The sequence below is a fragment of the Medicago sativa genome, chromosome 2 (genome assembly GCF_051527215.1).
Source record: "Medicago sativa cultivar Bolivia chromosome 2, Bolivia_mono, whole genome shotgun sequence".
In the NCBI taxonomy this organism is placed as follows: Eukaryota; Viridiplantae; Streptophyta; class Magnoliopsida; order Fabales; family Fabaceae; genus Medicago; species Medicago sativa.
In genome coordinates this window covers 43974204-43996530 of record NC_140750.1, presented here as the reverse complement: position 1 = coordinate 43996530, position 22327 = coordinate 43974204, and positions in this window count along the sequence as shown.

The window sequence follows — 22327 nt, the reverse complement described above, 5'->3', positions numbered from 1 at the left end:
TGTCGCGAAAATGAAATGTTAGCCTATGTGGTTAGAAGTTTGATAAACAGTGAACTTGTCCCTCGATGTCCCTTGATGCGAAACATGATATGTGAACCTATTTGGTTTGAAATTCGGTAAAATGAAAGTATTGAAATGACCCTTGTCGCGAAAATGAAATGTTAGCCTATGTGGTTAGAAGTTTGATAAACAGTGAACTTGTCCCTCGATGTCCCTTGATGCGAAACATGATATGTGAACCTATTTGGTTTTGTATTCGGCAAAATGAAAGTATTGGAATGACTTTGTCGCAAAAATGATATTTTAGCTTATATGGTTAGAAGTTTGATAAAGGTTGAACTTGTCCCTTGATCTCCCTTGATACGAAACATGATATGTGAACCTATTTGGTTTTGTATTCGGCAAAATGAAATTATTTGAATGACCATTGTCCCAAAAATGAGATTTTAGCCTATATGGTTAAAAGTTTGATAAATACTAATGTTGAAATTGTCCCTCGATGTCCTTTATTGCGTAACATAACATTTGAACCAATTTCGTTTTAAATTTGGTAAATAGAAAGTAATGAGATGACCTTTATCGCGAAAACGAGATTTTAGCTTATATTGTTACATGTTTGTTAAATATGAAGGTTGAACATGTCCCTCGATGTCCCATGATGCGAAACATGATATGTGAACCTATTTGGTTTGAAATTTGGTAAAATGAAAGTATTGAAATGACCCTTGTCGCGAAAATGAAATGTTAGCCTATGTGGTTAGAAGTTTGATAAACAGTGAACTTGTCCCTCGATGTCCCTTGATGCGAAACATGATATGTGAACCTATTTGGTTTTGTATTCGGCAAAATGAAAGTATTGGAATGACTTTGTCGCAAAAATGAGATTTTAGCTTATATGGTTAGAAGTTTGATAAAGGTTGAACTTGTCCCTTGATCTCCCTTGATACGAAACATGATATGTGAACCTATTTGGTTTTGTATTCGGCAAAATGAAATTATTTGAATGACCATTGTCCCAAAAATGAGATTTTAGCCTATATGGTTAAAAGTTTGATAAATACTAATGTTGAAATTGTCCCTCGATGTCCTTTATTGCGTAACATAACATTTGAACCAATTTCGTTTTAAATTTGGTAAATAGAAAGTAATGAGATGACCTTTATCGCGAAAACGAGATTTTAGCTTATATTGTTACATGTTTGTTAAATATGAAGGTTGAACATGTCCCTCGATGTCCCATGATGCGAAACATGATATGTGAACCTATTTGGTTTGAAATTTGGTAAAATGAAAGTATTGAAATGACCCTTGTCGCGAAAATGAAATGTTAGCCTATGTGGTTAGAAGTTTGATAAACAGTGAACTTGTCCCTCGATGTCCCTTGATGCGAAACATGATATGTGAACCTATTTGGTTTTGTATTCGGCAAAATGAAAGTATTGGAATGACTTTGTCGCAAAAATGAGATTTTAGCCAATATGGTTAGAAGTTTGATAAATATTAATGTTGAATTTGTCCCTCGATGTCCTTTATTGCGTATCATAATATTTGAACCAATTTCGTTTTAAATTTGGTAAATAGAAAGTAATGAGATGAACCTTATCGCGAAAACGAAATTTTAGCTTATATTGTTATATGTTTGTTAAATATGAAGGTTGAACATGTCCCTCGATGTCCCTTGATGCGAAACATGATATGTGAGCCTATTTGGTTTGAAATTCGGTAAAATGAAAGTATTGAAATGACCCTTGTCGCGAAAATGAAATGTTAGCCTATGTGGTTAGAAGTTTGATAAACAGTGAACTTGTCCCGCGATGTCCCTTGATGCGTAACATGATATGTGAACCTATTTGGTTTTATATTCGGAAAAATGAAAGTATTGGAATGACTTTGTCGCAAAAATGAGATTTTAGCTTATATGGTTAGAAGTTTGATAAAGGTTGAACTTGTCCCTCGATCTCCCTTGATACGAAACATGATATGTGAACCTATTTGGTTTTGTATTCGGCAAAATGAAATTATTTGAATGACCATTGTCCCAAAAATAAGATTTTAGCATATATGGTTAAAAGTTTGATAAATATTAATGTTGAATTTGTCCCTCGATGTCCTTTATTGCGTAACATAATATTTGAACCAATTTCGTTTTAAATTTGGTAAATAGAAAGTAATGAGATGACCTTTATCGCGAAAACGAGATTTTAGCTTATATTGTTACATGTTTGTTAAATATGAAGGTTGAACATGTCCCTCGATGTCCCTTGATGCGAAACATGATTTGTGAACCTATTTAGTTTGAAATTTGGTAAAATGAAAGTATTGAAATGACCCTTGTCGCGAAAATGAAATGTTAGCCTATGTGGTTAGAAGTTTGATAAACAGTGAACTTGTCACTCGATGTCCCTTGATGCGAAACATGATATGTGAACCTATTTGGTTAAAAGGAAAGTATTGAAATGACCCTTGTCGCGAAAATGAAATGTTAGCCTATGTGGTTAGAGTTTGATAAACAGTGAACTTATCCCTCGATGTCCCTTGATGCGAAACATGATATGTGAACCTATTTGGTTTTATATTCGGAAAAATGAAAGTATTGGAATGACTTTGTCGCAAAAATGAGATTTTAGCTTATATGGTTAGAAGTTTGATAAAGGTTGAACTTGTCCCTCGATCTCCCTTGATACAAAAGATGATATGTGTACCTATTTGGTTTTGTATTCGGCAAAACGAAATTATTTGAATGACCATTGTCCCAAAAATTGAGATTTTAGCCTATATGGTTAAAAGTTTGATAAATACTAATGTTGAATTTGTCCCTCGATGTCCTTTATTGCGTAACATAATATTTGAACCCATTTCGTTTTAAATTTGGTAAATAGAAAGTAATGAGATGACCTTTATCGCGAAAACTAGATTTTAGCTTATATTGTTACATGTTTGTTAAATATGAAGGTTGAACATGTCCCTCAATGTCCCTTGATGCGAAACATGATATGTGAACCTATTTGGTTTGAAATTTGGTAAAATGAAAGTATTGAAATGACCCTTGTCGCGAAAATGAAATGTTAGCCTATGTGGTTAGAAGTTTGATAAACAGTGAACTTGTCCCTCGATGTCCCTTGATGCGAAACATGATATGTGAACCTATTTGGTTTGAAATTCGGTAAAATGAAAGTATTGAAATGACCCTTGTCGCGAAAATGAAATGTTAGCCTATGTGGTTAGAAGTTTGATAAACAGTGAACTTGTCCCTCGATGTCCCTTGATGCGAAACATGATATGTGAACCTATTTGGTTTTGTATTCGGCAAAATGAAAGTATTGGAATGACTTTGTCGCAAAAATGAGATTTTAGCTTATATGGTTAGAAGTTTGATAAAGGTTGAACTTGTCCCTTGATCTCCCTTGATACGAAACATGATATGTGAACCTATTTGGTTTTGTATTCGGCAAAATGAAATTATTTGAATGACCATTGTCCCAAAAATGAGATTTTAGCCTATATGGTTAAAAGTTTGATAAATACTAATGTTGAAATTGTCCCTCGATGTCCTTTATTGCGTAACATAACATTTGAACCAATTTCGTTTTAAATTTGGTAAATAGAAAGTAATGAGATGACCTTTATCGCGAAAACGAGATTTTAGCTTATATTGTTACATGTTTGTTAAATATGAAGGTTGAACATGTCCCTCGATGTCCCATGATGCGAAACATGATATGTGAACCTATTTGGTTTGAAATTTGGTAAAATGAAAGTATTGAAATGACCCTTGTCGCGAAAATGAAATGTTAGCCTATGTGGTTAGAAGTTTGATAAACAGTGAACTTGTCCCTCGATGTCCCTTGATGCGAAACATGATATGTGAACCTATTTGGTTTTGTATTCGGCAAAATGAAAGTATTGGAATGACTTTGTCGCAAAAATGAGATTTTAGCTTATATGGTTAGAAGTTTGATAAAGGTTGAACTTGTCCCTTGATCTCCCTTGATACGAAACATGATATGTGAACCTATTTGGTTTTGTATTCGGCAAAATGAAATTATTTGAATGACCATTGTCCCAAAAATGAGATTTTAGCCTATATGGTTAAAAGTTTGATAAATACTAATGTTGAAATTGTCCCTCGATGTCCTTTATTGCGTAACATAACATTTGAACCAATTTCGTTTTAAATTTGGTAAATAGAAAGTAATGAGATGACCTTTATCGCGAAAACGAGATTTTAGCTTATATTGTTACATGTTTGTTAAATATGAAGGTTGAACATGTCCCTCGATGTCCCATGATGCGAAACATGATATGTGAACCTATTTGGTTTGAAATTTGGTAAAATGAAAGTATTGAAATGACCCTTGTCGCGAAAATGAAATGTTAGCCTATGTGGTTAGAAGTTTGATAAACAGTGAACTTGTCCCTCGATGTCCCTTGATGCGAAACATGATATGTGAACCTATTTGGTTTGAAATTCGATAAAATGAAAGTATTGAAATGACCCTTGTTGCAAAAATGAAATGTTAGCCTATGTTGTTAGAGTTTGATAAACAGTAAACTTATCCCTCGATGTCCCTTGATGCGAAACATGATATGTGAACCTATTTAGTTTTATATTCGGAAAAATGAAAGTATTGGAATGACTTTGTCGCGAAAATGAGATTTTAGCCTGTATCGTTAGAAGTTTGATAAAGGTTGAACTTGTCACTCGATCTACCTTGATACAAAACATGATATGTGAACCTATTTGGTTTTGTATTCGGAAAAATGAAAGTATTGGAATGACTTTGTCGCAAAAATCAGATTTTAGCTTATATGGTTAGAAGTTTGATAAAGGTTGAACTTGTCCCTCGATCTCCCTTGATACGAAACATGATATGTGAACCTATTTGGTTTTGTATTCAGAAAAATGAAAGTATTGGAATGACTTTGTCGCAAAAATGAGATTTTAGCCTATATGTGATACGAAAATTGATCCAGAAGAGCTTGAAATCAGCACACGTGACAATCACCAAGGAGCTAGTGGCGTGGGGTCCTTTGCTAATCATCATCAAGGACTGAGTTTAATTACTTGGTTATTTTAACCATTTAATTATTTCTGGACTGTGCCGTCATTTTTAATCACCAAGTTAAGACAAATAAATCAGCCATTTAAATCCTATTCTGAGCAGTTACAAAGGAGCAAAATAAGGAGCATTAAAGACAAATTCAAGGCCTTAATTTCGCCCAGCCAGTCATTGGAACAGGAGTTACATAGCTGATGGAATAATGTCATTTTATTATTAGTATAATTTCCTTTTATGCTGTACTTTATTACCAGTTTTTATTATCTTTGCATTGTATTTCGGCTATATATGCCATGCTTGCTGAACATTGTAAAGATATATATAGAACAGTTCAAGCTTACCCAGAATTTGTGTCTACATTTTCGAAAGGTTATTAGCAAGTGACGTCTTGATAATAATCCGATTAGCTCAATTGGTGTTGAGTGCTAATCTCTTTGTTAAACTATTGGTGTAGTCTAACATTGCCTATCCTTTGCTGTTTCACTAAAATACGAAAACTATCCAAAAACACTTAGCAGAATTCAACTAATAAGGGTGGTACCTAGTATCTTCGTTATTGGTTGTTTGCTTCCGCTACCCTTACGAATTAAAGCACTCTAATTCGTATCATTTGTGCATATATAGAACAGTTCAAGCTTACCCAGAATTTGTGTCTACATTTTCGAAAGGTTATTAGCAAGTGACGTCTTGATAATAATCCGATTAGCTCAATTGGTGTTGAGTGCTAATCTCTTTGTTAAACTATTGGTGTAGTCTAACATTGCCTATCCTTTGTTGTTTCACTAAAATACGAAAACTATCCAAAAACACTTAGCAGAATTCAACTAATAAGGGTGGTACCTAGTATCTTCGTTATTGGTTGTTTGCTTCCGCTACCCTTACGAATTAAAGCACTCTAATTCGTATCATTTGTGGTATCAGAGCTTTGGCTCTGAATCCTTGTTACGTGACAATGGTGGATTACAACAGCGATGATTTCATGGACAGATTGCGTGAAGCCTTAAGGAGCGTCAATCTGGGAGATGAACGATGGAGGACTAGAAGGAATGAACCACGCCCAAACGTGGATGAATTCAAAATCACCGAGCTACCTGAATTCAATGGCAGTGCAGACCCGGAGGTTTATTTGGAATGGGAGCGCAAGATCGATAGAATGTTTGACTTCAAGGATCTTGACGATGAGAAGCGTTGTAAGTATGCTATTCTGAAACTTAGAAAAAGTGCATCGTTGTGGTATGAGGGCTTGAAGGCTCGAAGAATACGAGATAGGAAGGAGAAAATCAGTTCTTGGGAGTCCTTGAAAAGAAAGTTGCGCAAAAGGTATGTGCCATCGAACCACAGATTGAACTTGTATAAAAAGATTTCAGATTTAGTACAAGGTAAAATGAGTGTTACTGAGTACATTGATGAATTCGAAAACCTATGTTTAATGGGTGAGTTGGAGGAAAATGAAGAGCAAAGAATGAGTCGTTTTCTTCGTGGTCTGAATAAGAACATAGCATTTGCTGTTGAGCTATGTAATTATTCTGACTTCAACACTTTGAGCACCTTGTGTTTAAAAATTGAAAATCAAAATAAGAGCAGATATAATGCTGGTGGTTCAAGTGGTTGGTCCAAGGGAGGTGTGTCAGGTAGTGCAGCTGCAGCCCCTAGCACTAAACCAAATGTGACTCAACCAAAACAGGTTGAGCCTACTCCTAAACAATCTAGTGCTGCATCCAAAGAGACTAGCCTGTCGACGGTTAGGTGTTATAAGTGTCAAGGCTTTGGACACTTTGCTAGAGCTTGTCCTAATCAAAGAGTTGTGACCCTCAGAGAAGCGGTTAGCATGCGTGATGAGTTGATTAAGGAAGAGGAAGAATCTGGTGGCAATGTTGACATGGATGGACTTGAAATTGTCGAAGATGTCGACGATGAGATAGAAGAATATGGACCTCCCATCTATGATACTTTGGTGCTTAGAACTTTACAAGCTAAAACTGCACCCTTGGATGGGGATCAAAGGAATCAAATCTTCTACACTAAGTGTCAAGTGAAGGATAAATGGTGTAGTGTCATTGTGGATGGAGGTAGTTGTACCAATGCAGCTTCAACTGAAATGGTGTCTAAATTAGGATTACTTACAACAAAACATCCTAAACCTTATGCACTACATTGGTTGGACAATGGGAGTAGTATAAAAGTTACAAGACAGACTAGTGTGGGGTTAACCATGGGGTCTTATGTTGATGAGATCTTGTGTGATGTTGTGCCTATGGATGCGAGTCATATACTTCTGGGACGTCCTTGGCAATTTGATAGAGATGTGACGCATAGAGGAAGATCAAATGAGTATGAATTGAACTACAAGGGCAAGAAGATGGTGCTGAAACCTATGGCATCGAGTGAAGTTCGTTCCATGACTACACAAAGAGGTAAAAAGCCTAGCCTCACTATGTTTGCTACTGAAAATGAAGTGAAAAATGCTATTGATAATGGTGAATTAGTTTACCTGTTGATTGCAAAGAATACTAAACAGGATGATATCGAAACCCCTCTTAAACAACAATTGGAGGCTGTTTTGGGTGAGTATGAAGATGTGTTTCCAATTGAATTACCAATTGGTTTGCCACCTATTCGTGGAATTGAGCATCAAATTGATCTAATTCCCGGAGCTCCATTACCAAACAAAGCTGCCTATAGGTGTAATCCGGAGGAGACAAAGGAGTTGCAACGGCAAATTGAAGAATTGATCAGCATGGGTTATGTGCGTGAATCAATGAGTCCTTGTGCTGTCCCAACGTTGCTGGTTCCTAAGAAGGATGGTTCCTGGAGAATGTGTATTGATAGTAGGGCAGTGAACAACATAACCATCAAATATCGCTTTTCCCATTCCAAGGTTAGATGATATGCTTGATGAGTTACATGGGTCGGTTATATTCTCAAAAATCGATCTAAGGAGTGGGTATCACCAAATCAGAATGCGTGAAGGTGATGAATGGAAGACGGCGTTCAAGACCAAGCACGGTCTATATGAATGGCTGGTTATGCCGTTTGGACTCACGAATGCACCTAGCACCTTCATGAGGCTCATGAATGAAGTACTCAAGCCCTTTTTGGGTAGGTTTGTTGTTGTTTACCTTGACGATATCTTGGTGTATAGCAGGTCTAGTGAGGAGCATTTCACTCATTTAAAACAAATCTTTGAGACCCTAAGAGCACAAAAACTCTATGGGAAGAAGGAGAAGTGTGACTTCTTGGTTGAAAGTGTGGTGTTTCTTGGATACGTTGTGTCTAAAGATGGAGTATCGGTTGATCCAACAAAGGTGGATGCTATCAAAACATGGCCAAGTCCTACAACAGTTTCGGAGGTGAGATCTTTCCATGGTCTTGCATCATTTTATCGACGCTTTATCCAGAATTTTAGCACTATAACAAGCCCTATTACTGAATGTTTGAAGAAGGGTGCGTTTGTGTGGAATGAGCAAGCACAAAAGGCTTTTGAATTGATTAAGTTAAAGCTTTGTGAAGCTCCTGTTTTAGCTTTGCCCGACTTCACTCAACCATTTGAGGTCGAATGTGATGCTAGTGGGGTTGGCATTGGAGCTGTTTTGATACAAAACAAAAGGCCTATAGCTTATTTCTCAGAGAAACTTGGGGGAGCTCGATTGAACTATTGCACCTATGACAAGGAGTTCTATGACATTGTAAGAGCTCTTGATCATTGGAGTCATTATTTGCGTTCTAACCACTTTGTGTTGCATTCAGATCACGAGTCTCTAAAGTATATCAACGGACAACAAAAGTTGAGTCCAAGGCATGCTAAATGGGTTGAATTTCTTCAATCTTTTAATTTCTCTTCAAAATACAAAGATGGTAAGAGTAACGTGGTGGCTGATGCACTTTCAAGGTGGTATGCTTTGATTTCAATTCTCGAAACTCGCTTACTTGGTTTTGAGACTTTGAAAGACTATTATAAAGATGATGTAGACTTTGGTGAAATATACTCTAAATGTGAAAATGGAGCATTTGGAAAGTATATAATGCAGGGTGGATTTTTGTTCAAAGAGAATCGGCTTTGCATTCCAAGGCATGCAATTCGTGAGTTGCTAGTTCGTGAGGCTCATGGTGGGGGTTTGGCTGGTCACTTTGGCATTACAAAGACCCTGGAGATTTTAAAAGAACACTTTCATTGGCCAAAGATGTTAGGAGATGTGCAAAAGGTCATTAACAAGTGTGTTACTTGTCATATGGCGAAGAGTTCTTTCAAACCAGGGGCATATACTCCATTACCAACACCTAATGGTCCTTGGATGGACGTGAGCATGGATTTCATTGTGGCTTTGCCCCGCACACAGCGAGGTAAGGATGCAATTATGGTTGTTGTTGATAGGTTTTCAAAGATGGCACACTTTGTAGCTTGTCACAAAACAGATGATGCTAGTAACGTTGCTGATTTGTACTTTCGTGAGATTGTGCGCTTACATGGAGTTCCTAAAACTATTGTTTCCGATCGTGATTCAAAGTTTTTGAGTTATTTCTGGAATACATTATGGAGGAAATTGGGTACTAAGTTGCTGTTTAGTACTTCCCATCACCCTCAAACCGATGGGCAAACAGAGGTGACTAATAGAACTCTTGGTACCTTGCTGCGTGGCTTGGTTAATAAAACTCAAAAGGATTGGGACTTGAAGTTAGCTCATGCCGAATTTGCCTACAATCGATCCCCTACATATGCTACTAACCATTCTCCTTTTGAAGTTGTTTATGGTGTGAATCCTTACTTGCCATTGGATCTGGTGGCTATGCCAAAGGAGGAACTAGTTCATCCAGATGCAAAGGCCAAACTCAAATCAATGATGAAACTACATGAGCAAGTGCGAGAAAGAATCAAGGCTGTAAATGAAGTCTACAAGCAAAGGTCTAAGAATAATAAGCCTAAGTTGTTCAACGAAGGTGATCTTGTATGGGTCCATTTGAGAAAAGAGAGATTCCCAAGCAAAAGAAAGAATAAGCTCATGCCTAGAGCTGATGGTCCCTTCAAAGTTATATCAAAGATCAATGACAATGCATACAAGATTGATTTGCCCGGAGAATATGGAGTACATGCAACTTTCAATATTGGAGATCTCTCACCATATTTGGATGATGATGGTATTCAAGAATTGAGGTCAATTCCTTTCAAAGGGGGAGGGGATGATACAAAAATTGATCCAGAAGAGCTTGAAATCAGCACACGTGACAATCACCAAGGAGCTAGTGGCGTGGGGTCCTTTGCTAATCATCATCAAGGACTGAGTTTAATTACTTGGTTATTTTAACCATTTAATTATTTCTGGACTGTGCCGTCATTTTTAATCACCAAGTTAAGACAAATAAATCAGCCATTTAAATCCTATTCTGAGCACTTACAAAGGAGCAAAATAAGGAGCATTAAAGACAAATTCAAGGCCTTAATTTCGCCCAGCCAGTCATTGGAACAGGAGTTACATAGCTGATGGAATAATGTCATTTTATTATTAGTATAATTGCCTTTTATGCTGTACTTTATTACCAGTTTTTATTATCTTTGCATTGTATTTCGGCTATATATGCCATGCTTGCTGAACATTGTAAAGATATATATAGAACAGTTCAAGCTTACCCAGAATTTGTGTCTACATTTTCGAAAGGTTATTAGCAAGTGACGTCTTGATAATAATCCGATTAGCTCAATTGGTGTTGAGTGCTAATCTCTTTGTTAAACTATTGGTGTAGTCTAACATTGCCTATCCTTTGCTGTTTCACTAAAATACGAAAACTATCCAAAAACACTTAGCAGAATTCAACTAATAAGGGTGGTACCTAGTATCTTCGTTATTGGTTGTTTGCTTCCGCTACCCTTACGAATTAAAGCACTCTAATTCGTATCAATATGGCTAGAAGTTTGATAAAGGTTGAACTTGTCCCTCGATGTCCCTCGATGCGAAACATGATATGTGAACCTATTTGGTTTGAAATTCGGTAAAATGAAAGTATTGAAATGACACTTGTCGCGAAAATGAAATGTTAGCCTATGTGGTTAGAGTTTGATAAACAGTGAACTTATCCCACGATGTCCCTTGATGCGAAACATGATATGTGAACCTATTTGGTTTTATATTCGGAAAAATGAAAGTATTGGAATGACTTTGTCGCAAAAATGAGATTTTAGCTTATATGGTTAGAAGTTTGATAAAGGTTGAACTTGTCCCTCGATCTCCCTTGATACAAAACATGATATGTGAACCTATTTGGTTTTGTATTCGGCAAAACGAAATTATTTGAATGACCATTGTCCCAAAAATGAGATTTTAGCCTATATGGTTAAAAGTTTGATAAATACTAATGTTGAATTTGTCCCTCGATGTCCTTTATTGCGTAACATAATATTTGAACCCATTTCGTTTTAAATTTGGTAAATAGAAAGTAATGAGATGACCTTTATCGCGAAAACTAGATTTTAGCTTATATTGTTACATGTTTGTTGAATATGAAGGTTGAACATGTCCCTCAATGTCCCTTGATGCGAAACATGATATGTGAACCTATTTGGTTTGAAATTTGGTAAAATGAAAGTATTGAAATGACCCTTGTCGCGAAAATGAAATGTTAGCCTATGTGGTTAGAAGTTTGATAAACAGTGAACTTGTCCCTCGATGTCCCTTGATGCGAAACATGATATGTGAACCTATTTGGTTTGAAATTCGATAAAATGAAAGTATTGAAATGACCCTTGTCGCAAAAATGAAATGTTAGCCTATGTTGTTAGAGTTTGATAAACAGTAAACTTATCCCTCGATGTCCCTTGATGCGAAACATGATATGTGAACCTATTTAGTTTTATATTCGGAAAAATGAAAGTATTGGAATGACTTTGTCGCGAAAATGAGATTTTAGCCTGTATGGTTAGAAGTTTGATAAAGGTTGAACTTGTCCCTCGATCTCCCTTGATACAAAACATGATATGTGAACCTATTTGGTTTTGTATTCGGAAAAATGAAAGTATTGGAATGACTTTGTCGCCAAAATCAGATTTTAGCTTATATGGTTAGAAGTTTGATAAAGGTTGAACTTGTCCCTCGATCTCCCTTGATACGAAACATGATATGTGAACCTATTTGGTTTTGTATTCAGAAAAATGAAAGTATTGGAATGACTTTGTTGCAAAAATGAGATTTTAGCCTATATGGCTAGAAGTTTGATAAAGGTTGAACTTGTCCCTCGATGTCCCTCGATGCGAAACATGATATGTGAACCTATTTGGTTTGAAATTCGGTAAAATGAAAGTATTGCAATGACACTTGTCGCGAAAATGAAATGTTAGCCTATGTGGTTAGAGTTTGATAAACAGTGAACTTATCCCTCGATGTCCCTTGATGCGAAACATGATATGTGAACCTATTTGGTTTTATATTCGGAAAAATGAAAGTATTGGAATGACTTTGTCGCAAAAATGAGATTTTAGCTTATATGGTTAGAAGTTTGATAAAGGTTGAACTTGTCCCTCGATCTCCCTTGATACAAAACATGATATGTGAACCTAGTTGGTTTTGTATTCGGCAAAACGAAATTATTTGAATGACCATTGTCCCAAAAATGAGATTTTAGCCTATATGGTTAAAAGTTTGATAAATACTAATGTTGAATTTGTCCCTCGATGTCCTTTATTGCGTAACATAATATTTGAACCCATTTCGTTTTAAATTTGGTAAATAGAAAGTAATGAGATGACCTTTATCGCGAAAACTAGATTTTAGCTTATATTGTTACATGTTTGTTGAATATGAAGGTTGAACATGTCCCTCAATGTCCCTTGATGCGAAACATGATATGTGAACCTATTTGGTTTGAAATTTGGTAAAATGAAAGTATTGAAATGACCCTTGTCGCGAAAATGAAATGTTAGCCTATGTGGTTAGAAGTTTGATAAACAGTGAACTTGTCCCTCGATGTCCCTTGATGCGAAACATGATATGTGAACCTATTTGGTTTGAAATTCGATAAAATGAAAGTATTGAAATGACCCTTGTCGCAAAAATGAAATGTTAGCCTATGTTGTTAGAGTTTGATAAACAGTAAACTTATCCCTCGATGTCCCTTGATGCGAAACATGATATGTGAACCTATTTAGTTTTATATTCGGAAAAATGAAAGTATTGGAATGACTTTGTCGCGAAAATGAGATTTTAGCCTGTATGGTTAGAAGTTTGATAAAGGTTGAACTTGTCCCTCGATCTCCCTTGATACAAAACATGATATGTGAACCTATTTGGTTTTGTATTCGGAAAAATGAAAGTATTGGAATGACTTTGTCGCCAAAATCAGATTTTAGCTTATATGGTTAGAAGTTTGATAAAGGTTGAACTTGTCCCTCGATCTCCCTTGATACGAAACATGATATGTGAACCTATTTGGTTTTGTATTCAGAAAAATGAAAGTATTGGAATGACTTTGTTGCAAAAATGAGATTTTAGCCTATATGGCTAGAAGTTTGATAAAGGTTAAACTTGTCCCTCGATGTCCCTCGATGCGAAACATGATATGTGAACCTATTTGGTTTGAAATTCGGTAAAATGAAAGTATTGAAATGACACTTGTCGCAAAAATGAAATGTTAGCCTATGTGGTTAGAGTTTGATAAACAGTGAACTTATCCCTCGATGTCCCTTGATGCGAAACATGATATGTGAACCTATTTGGTTTTATATTCGGAAAAATGAAAGTATTGGAATGACTTTGTCGCAAAAATGAGATTTTAGCTTATATGGTTAGAAGTTTGATAAAGGTTGAACTTGTCCCTCGATCTCCCTTGATACAAAACATGATATGTGAACCTATTTGGTTTTGTATTCGGCAAAACGAAATTATTTGAATGACCATTGTCCCAAAAATGAGATTTTAGCCTATATGGTTAAAAGTTTGATAAGTTGAATTTGTCCCTCGATGTCCTTTATTGCGTAACATAATATTTGAACCCATTTCGTTTTAAATTTGGTAAATAGAAAGTAATGAGATGACCTTTATCGCGAAAACTAGATTTTAGCTTATATTGTTACATGTTTGTTGAATATGAAGGTTGAACATGTCCCTCAATGTCCCTTGATGCGAAACATGATATGTGAACCTATTTGGTTTGAAATTTGGTAAAATGAAAGTATTGAAATGACCCTTGTCGCGAAAATGAAATGTTAGCCTATGTGGTTAGAAGTTTGATAAACAGTGAACTTGTCCCTCGATGTCCCTTGATGCGAAACATGATATGTGAACCTATTTGGTTTGAAATTCGATAAAATGAAAGTATTGAAATGACCCTTGTCGTAAAAATGAAATGTTAGCCTATGTTGTTAGAGTTTGATAAACAGTAAACTTATCCCTCGATGTCCCTTGATGCGAAACATGATATGTGAACCTATTTAGTTTTATATTCGGAAAAATGAAAGTATTGGAATGACTTTGTCGCGAAAATGAGATTTTAGCCTGTATGGTTAGAAGTTTGATAAAGGTTGAACTTGTCCCTCGATCTCCCTTGATACAAAACATGATATGTGAACCTATTTGGTTTTGTATTCGGAAAAATGAAAGTATTGGAATGACTTTGTCGCAAAAATCAGATTTTAGCTTATATGGTTAGAAGTTTGATAAAGGTTGAACTTGTCCCTCGATCTCCCTTGATACGAAACATGATATGTGAACCTATTTGGTTTTGTATTCAGAAAAATGAAAGTATTGGAATGACTTTGTTGCAAAAATGAGATTTTAGCCTATATGGCTAGAAGTTTGATAAAGGTTGAACTTGTCCCTCGATGTCCCTCGATGCGAAACATGATATGTGAACCTATTTGGTTTGAAATTCGGTAAAATGAAAGTATTGAAATGACACTTGTCGCGAAAATGAAATGTTAGCCTATGTGGTTAGAGTTTGATAAACAGTGAACTTATCCCTCGATGTCCCTTGATGCGAAACATGATATGTGAACCTATTTGGTTTTATATTCGGAAAAATGAAAGTATTGGAATGACTTTGTCGCAAAAATGAGATTTTAGCTTATATGGTTAGAAGTTTGATAAAGGTTGAACTTGTCCCTCGATCTCCCTTGATACAAAACATGATATGTGAACCTATTTGGTTTTGTATTCGGCAAAACAAAATTATTTGAATGACCATTGTCCCAAAAATGAGATTTTAGCCTATATGGTTAAAAGTTTGATAAATACTAATGTTGAATTTGTCCCTCGATGTCCTTTATTGCGTAACATAATATTTGAACCCATTTCGTTTTAAATTTGGTAAATAGAAAGTAATGAGATGACCTTTATCGCGAAAACTAGATTTTAGCTTATATTGTTACATGTTTGTTGAATATGAAGGTTGAACATGTCCCTCAATGTCCCTTGATGCGAAACATGATATGTGAACCTATTTGGTTTGAAATTTGGTAAAATGAAAGTATTGAAATGACCCTTGTCGCGAAAATGAAATGTTAGCCTATGTGGTTAGAAGTTTGATAAACAGTGAACTTGTCCCTCGATGTCCCTTGATGCGAAACATGATATGTGAACCTATTTGGTTTGAAATTCGGTAAAATGAAAGTATTGAAATGACCCTTGTCGCGAAAATGAAATGTTAGCCTATGTGGTTAGAAGTTTGATAAACAGTGAACTTGTCCCTCGATATCCCTTGATGCGAAACATGATATGTGAACCTATTTGGTTTGAAATTTGGTAAAATGAAAGTATTGAAATGACCCTTGTCGCGAAAATGAAATGTTAGCCTATGTGGTTAGAAGTTTGATAAACAGTGAACTTGTCCCTCGATGTCCCTTGATGCGAAACATGATATGTGAACCTATTTGGTTTGAAATTCGGTAAAATGAAAGTATTGAAATGACCCTTGTCGCGAAAATGAAATGTTAGCCTATGTGGTTAGAAGTTTGATAAACAGTGAACTTGTCCCTTGATGTCCCATGATGCAAAAAATGATATGTGAACCTATTTGGTTTTATATTCGGTAATTATTTGAATGACCATTGTCCGAAAAATGAGATTTTAGCCAATATGGTTAAAAGTTTGATAAATATTAATGTTGAATTTGTCCCTCGATGTCCTTTATTGCGTAACATAATATTTGAACCAATTTCGTTTTAAATTTGGTAAATAGAAAGTAATGAGATGGCCCTTATCGCGAAAACGAGATTTTAGCTTATATTGTTACATGTTTACTAAATATGAAGGTTGAACATGTCCCTCGATGTCCCTTGATGCGAAACATGATATGTGAACCTATTTGGTTTGAAATTTGGTAAAATGAAAGTATTGAAATGACCCTTGTCGCGAAAATGAAATGTTAGCCTATGTGGTTAGAAGTTTGATAAACAGTGAACTTGTCCCTCGATGTCCCTTGATGCGAAACATGATATGTGAACCTATTTGGTTTGAAATTCGATAAAATGAAAGTATTGAAATGACCCTTGTCGCAAAAATGAAATGTTAGCCTATGTTGTTAGAGTTTGATAAACAGTAAACTTATCCCTCGATGTCCCTTGATGCGAAACATGATATGTGAACCTATTTAGTTTTATATTCGGAAAAATGAAAGTATTGGAATGACTTTGTCGCGAAAATGAGATTTTAGCCTGTATGGTTAGAAGTTTGATAAAGGTTGAACTTGTCCCTCGATCTCCCTTGATACAAAACATGATATGTGAACCTATTTGGTTTTGTATTCGGAAAAATGAAAGTATTGGAATGACTTTGTCGCAAAAATCAGATTTTAGCTTATATGGTTAGAAGTTTGATAAAGGTTGAACTTGTCCCTCGATCTCCCTTGATACGAAACATGATATGTGAACCTATTTGGTTTTGTATTCAGAAAAATGAAAGTATTGGAATGACTTTGTTGCAAAAATGAGATTTTAGCCTATATGGCTAGAAGTTTGATAAAGGTTGAACTTGTCCCTCGATGTCCCTCGATGCGAAACATGATATGTGAACCTATTTGGTTTGAAATTCGGTAAAATGAAAGTATTGAAATGACACTTGTCGCGAAAATGAAATGTTAGCCTATGTGGTTAGAGTTTGATAAACAGTGAACTTATCCCTCGATGTCCCTTGATGCGAAACATGATATGTGAACCTATTTGGTTTTATATTCGGAAAAATGAAAGTATTGGAATGACTTTGTCGCAAAAATGAGATTTTAGCTTATATGGTTAGAAGTTTGATAAAGGTTGAACTTGTCCCTCGATCTCCCTTGATACAAAACATGATATGGGAACCTATTTGGTTTTGTATTCGGCAAAACGAAATTATTTGAATGACCATTGTCCCAAAAATGAGATTTTAGCCTATATGGTTAAAAGTTTGATAAATACTAATGTTGAATTTGTCCCTCGATGTCCTTTATTGCGTAACATAATATTTGAACCCATTTCGTTTTAAATTTGGTAAATAGAAAGTAATGAGATGACCTTTATCGCGAAAACTAGATTTTAGCTTATATTGTTACATGTTTGTTGAATATGAAGGTTGAACATGTCCCTCAATGTCCCTTGATGCGAAACATGATATGTGAACCTATTTGGTTTGAAATTTGGTAAAATGAAAGTATTGAAATGACCCTTGTCGCGAAAATGAAATGTTAGCCTATGTGGTTAGAAGTTTGATAAACAGTGAACTTGTCCCTCGATGTCCCTTGATGCGAAACATGATATGTGAACCTATTTGGTTTGAAATTCGGTAAAATGAAAGTATTGAAATGACCCTTGTCGCGAAAATGAAATGTTAGCCTATGTGGTTAGAAGTTTGATAAACAGTGAACTTGTCCCTCGATGTCCCTTGATGCGAAACATGATATGTGAACCTATTTGGTTTGAAATTTGGTAAAATGAAAGTATTGAAATGACCCTTGTCGCGAAAATGAAATGTTAGCCTATGTGGTTAGAAGTTTGATAAACAGTGAACTTGTCCCTCGATGTCCCTTGATGCGAAACATGATATGTGAACCTATTTGGTTTGAAATTCGGTAAAATGAAATTATTGAAATGAACCTTGTCGCGAAAATGAAATGTTAGCCTATGTGGTTAGAAGTTTGATAAACAGTGAACTTGTCCCTCGATGTCCCATGATGCAAAAAATGATATGTGAACCTATTTGGTTTTATATTCGGTAATTATTTGAATGACCATTGTCCGAAAAATGAGATTTTAGCCAATATGGTTAAAAGTTTGATAAATATTAATGTTGAATTTGTCCCTCGATGTCCTTTATTGCGTAACATAATATTTGAACCAATTTCGTTTTAAATTTGGTAAATAGAAAGTAATGAGATGGCCCTTATCGCGAAAACGAGATTTTAGCTTATATTGTTACATGTTTACTAAATATGAAGGTTGAACATGTCCCTCGATGTCCCTTGATGCGAAACATGATATGTGAACCTATTTGGTTTGAAATTTGGTAAAATGAAAGTATTGAAATGACCCTTGTCGCGAAAATGAAATGTTAGCCTATGTGGTTAGAAGTTTGATAAACAGTGAACTTGTCCCTCGATGTCCCTTGATGCGAAACATGATATGTGAACCTATTTGGTTTGAAATTCGATAAAATGAAAGTATTGAAATGACCCTTGTCGCAAAAATGAAATGTTAGCCTATGTTGTTAGAGTTTGATAAACAGTAAACTTATCCCTCGATGTCCCTTGATGCGAAACATGATATGTGAACCTATTTAGTTTTATATTCGGAAAAATGAAAGTATTGGAATGACTTTGTCGCGAAAATGAGATTTTAGCCTGTATGGTTAGAAGTTTGATAAAGGTTGAACTTGTCCCTCGATCTCCCTTGATACAAAACATGATATGTGAACCTATTTGGTTTTGTATTCGGAAAAATGAAAGTATTGGAATGACTTTGTCGCAAAAATCAGATTTTAGCTTATATGGTTAGAAGTTTGATAAAGGTTGAACTTGTCCCTCGATCTCCCTTGATACGAAACATGATATGTGAACCTATTTGGTTTTGTATTCAGAAAAATGAAAGTATTGGAATGACTTTGTTGCAAAAATGAGATTTTAGCCTATATGGCTAGAAGTTTGATAAAGGTTGAACTTGTCCCTCGATGTCCCTCGATGCGAAACATGATATGGAACCTATTTGGTTTGAAATTCGGTAAAATGAAAGTATTGAAATGACACTTGTCGCGAAAATGAAATGTTAGCCTATGTGGTTAGAGTTTGATAAACAGTGAACTTATCCCTCGATGTCCCTTGATGCGAAACATGATATGTGAACCTATTTGGTTTTATATTCGGAAAAATGAAAGTATTGGAATGACTTTGTCGCAAAAATGAGATTTTAGCTTATATGGTTAGAAGTTTGATAAAGGTTGAACTTGTCCCTCGATCTCCCTTGATACAAAACATGATATGTGAACCTATTTGGTTTTGTATTCGGCAAAACGAAATTATTTGAATGACCATTGTCCCAAAAATGAGATTTTAGCCTATATGGTTAAAAGTTTGATAAATACTAATGTTGAATTTGTCCCTCAATGTCCTTTATTGCGTAACATAATATTTGAACCCATTTCGTTTTAAATTTGGTAAATAGAAAGTAATGAGATGACCTTTATCGCGAAAACTAGATTTTAGCTTATATTGTTACATGTTTGTTGAATATGAAGGTTGAACATGTCCCTCAATGTCCCTTGATGCGAAACATGATATGTGAACCTATTTGGTTTGAAATTTGGTAAAATGAAAGTATTGAAATGACCCTTGTCGCGAAAATGAAATGTTAGCCTATGTGGTTAGAAGTTTGATAAACAGTGAACTTGTCCCTCGATGTCCCTTGATGCGAAACATGATATGTGAACCTATTTGGTTTGAAATTCGGTAAAATGAAAGTATTGAAATGACCCTTGTCGCGAAAATGAAATGTTAGCCTATGTGGTTAGAAGTTTGATAAACAGTGAACTTGTCCCTCGATGTCCCTTGATGCGAAACATGATATGTGAACCTATTTGGTTTGAAATTTGGTAAAATGAAAGTATTGAAATGACCCTTGTCGCGAAAATGAAATGTTAGCCTATGTGGTTAGAAGTTTGATAAACAGTGAACTTGTCCCTCGATGTCCCTTGATGCGAAACATGATATGTGAACCTATTTGGTTTGAAATTCGGTAAAATGAAAGTATTTAAATGACCCTTGTCGCGAAAATGAAATGTTAGCCTATGTGGTTAGAAGTTTGATAAACAGTGAACTTGTCCCTCGATGTCCCATGATGCAAAAAATGATATGTGAACCTATTTGGTTTTATATTCGGTAATTATTTGAATGACCATTGTCCGAAAAATGAGATTTTAGCCAATATGGTTAAAAGTTTGATAAATATTAATGTTGAATTTGTCCCTCGATGTCCTTTATTGCGTAACATAATATTTGAACCAATTTCGTTTTAAATTTGGTAAATAGAAAGTAATGAGATGGCCCTTATCGCGAAAACGAGATTTTAGCTTATATTGTTACATGTTTACTAAATATGAAGGTTGAACATGTCCCTCGATGTCCCTTGATGCGAAACATGATATGTGAACCTATTTGGTTTGAAATTTGGTAAAATGAAAGTATTGAAATGACCCTTGTCGCGAAAATGAAATGTTAGCCTATGTGGTTAGAAGTTTGATAAACAGTGAACTTGTCCCTCGATGTCCCTTGATGCGAAACATGATATGTGAACCTATTTGGTTTGAAATTCGATAAAATGAAAGTATTGAAATGACCCTTGTCGCAAAAATGAAATGTTAGCCTATGTTGTTAGAGTTTGATAAACAGTAAACTTATCCCTCGATGTCCCTTGATGCGAAACATGATATGTGAACCTATTTAGTTTTATATTCGGAAAAATGAAAGTATTGGAATGACTTTGTCGCGAAAATGAGATTTTAGATTGTATGGTTAGAAGTTTGATAAAGGTTGAACTTGTCCCTCGATCTCCCTTGATACAAAACATGATATGTGAACCTATTTGGTTTTGTATTCGGAAAAATGAAAGTATTGGAATGACTTTGTCGCAAAAATCAGATTTTAGCTTATATGGTTAGAAGTTTGATAAAGGTTGAACTTGTCCCTCGATCTCCCTTGATACGAAACATGATATGTGAACCTATTTGGTTTTGTATTCAGAAAAATGAAAGTATTGGAATGACTTTGTTGCAAAAATGAGATTTTAGCCTATATGGCTAGAAGTTTGATAAAGGTTGAACTTGTCCCTCGATGTCCCTCGATGCGAAACATGATATGTGAACCTATTTGGTTTGAAATTCGGTAAAATGAAAGTATTGAAATGACACTTGTCGCGAAAATGAAATGTTAGCCTATGTGGTTAGAGTTTGATAAACAGTGAACTTATCCCTCGATGTCCCTTGATGCGAAACATGATATGTGAACCTATTTGGTTTTATATTCGGAAAAATGAAAGTATTGGAATGACTTTGTCGCAAAAATGAGATTTTAGCTTATATGGTTAGAAGTTTGATAAAGGTTGAACTTGTCCCTCGATCTCCCTTGATACAAAACATGATATGTGAACCTATTTGGTTTTGTATTCGGCAAAACGAAATTATTTGAATGACCATTGTCCCAAAAATGAGATTTTAGCCTATATGGTTAAAAGTTTGATAAATACTAATGTTGAATTTGTCCCTCGATGTCCTTTATTGCGTAACATAATATTTGAACCCATTTCGTTTTAAATTTGGTAAATAGAAAGTAATGAGATGACCTTTATCGCGAAAACTAGATTTTAGCTTATATTGTTACATGTTTGTTGAATATGAAGGTTGAACATGTCCCTCAATGTCCCTTGATGCGAAACATGATATGTGAACCTATTTGGTTTGAAATTTGGTAAAATGAAAGTATTGAAATGACCCTTGTCGCGAAAATGAAATGTTAGCCTATGTGGTTAGAAGTTTGATAAACAGTGAACTTGTCCCTCGATGTCCCTTGATGCGAAACATGATATGTGAACCTATTTGGTTTGAAATTCGGTAAAATGAAAGTATTGAAATGACCCTTGTCGCGAAAATGAAATGTTAGCCTATGTGGTTAGAAGTTTGATAAACAGTGAACTTGTCCCTCGATGTCCCTTGATGCGAAACATGATATGTGAACCTATTTGGTTTGAAATTTGGTAAAATGAAAGTATTGAAATGACCCTTGTCGCGAAAATGAAATGTTAGCCTATGTGGTTAGAAGTTTGATAAACAGTG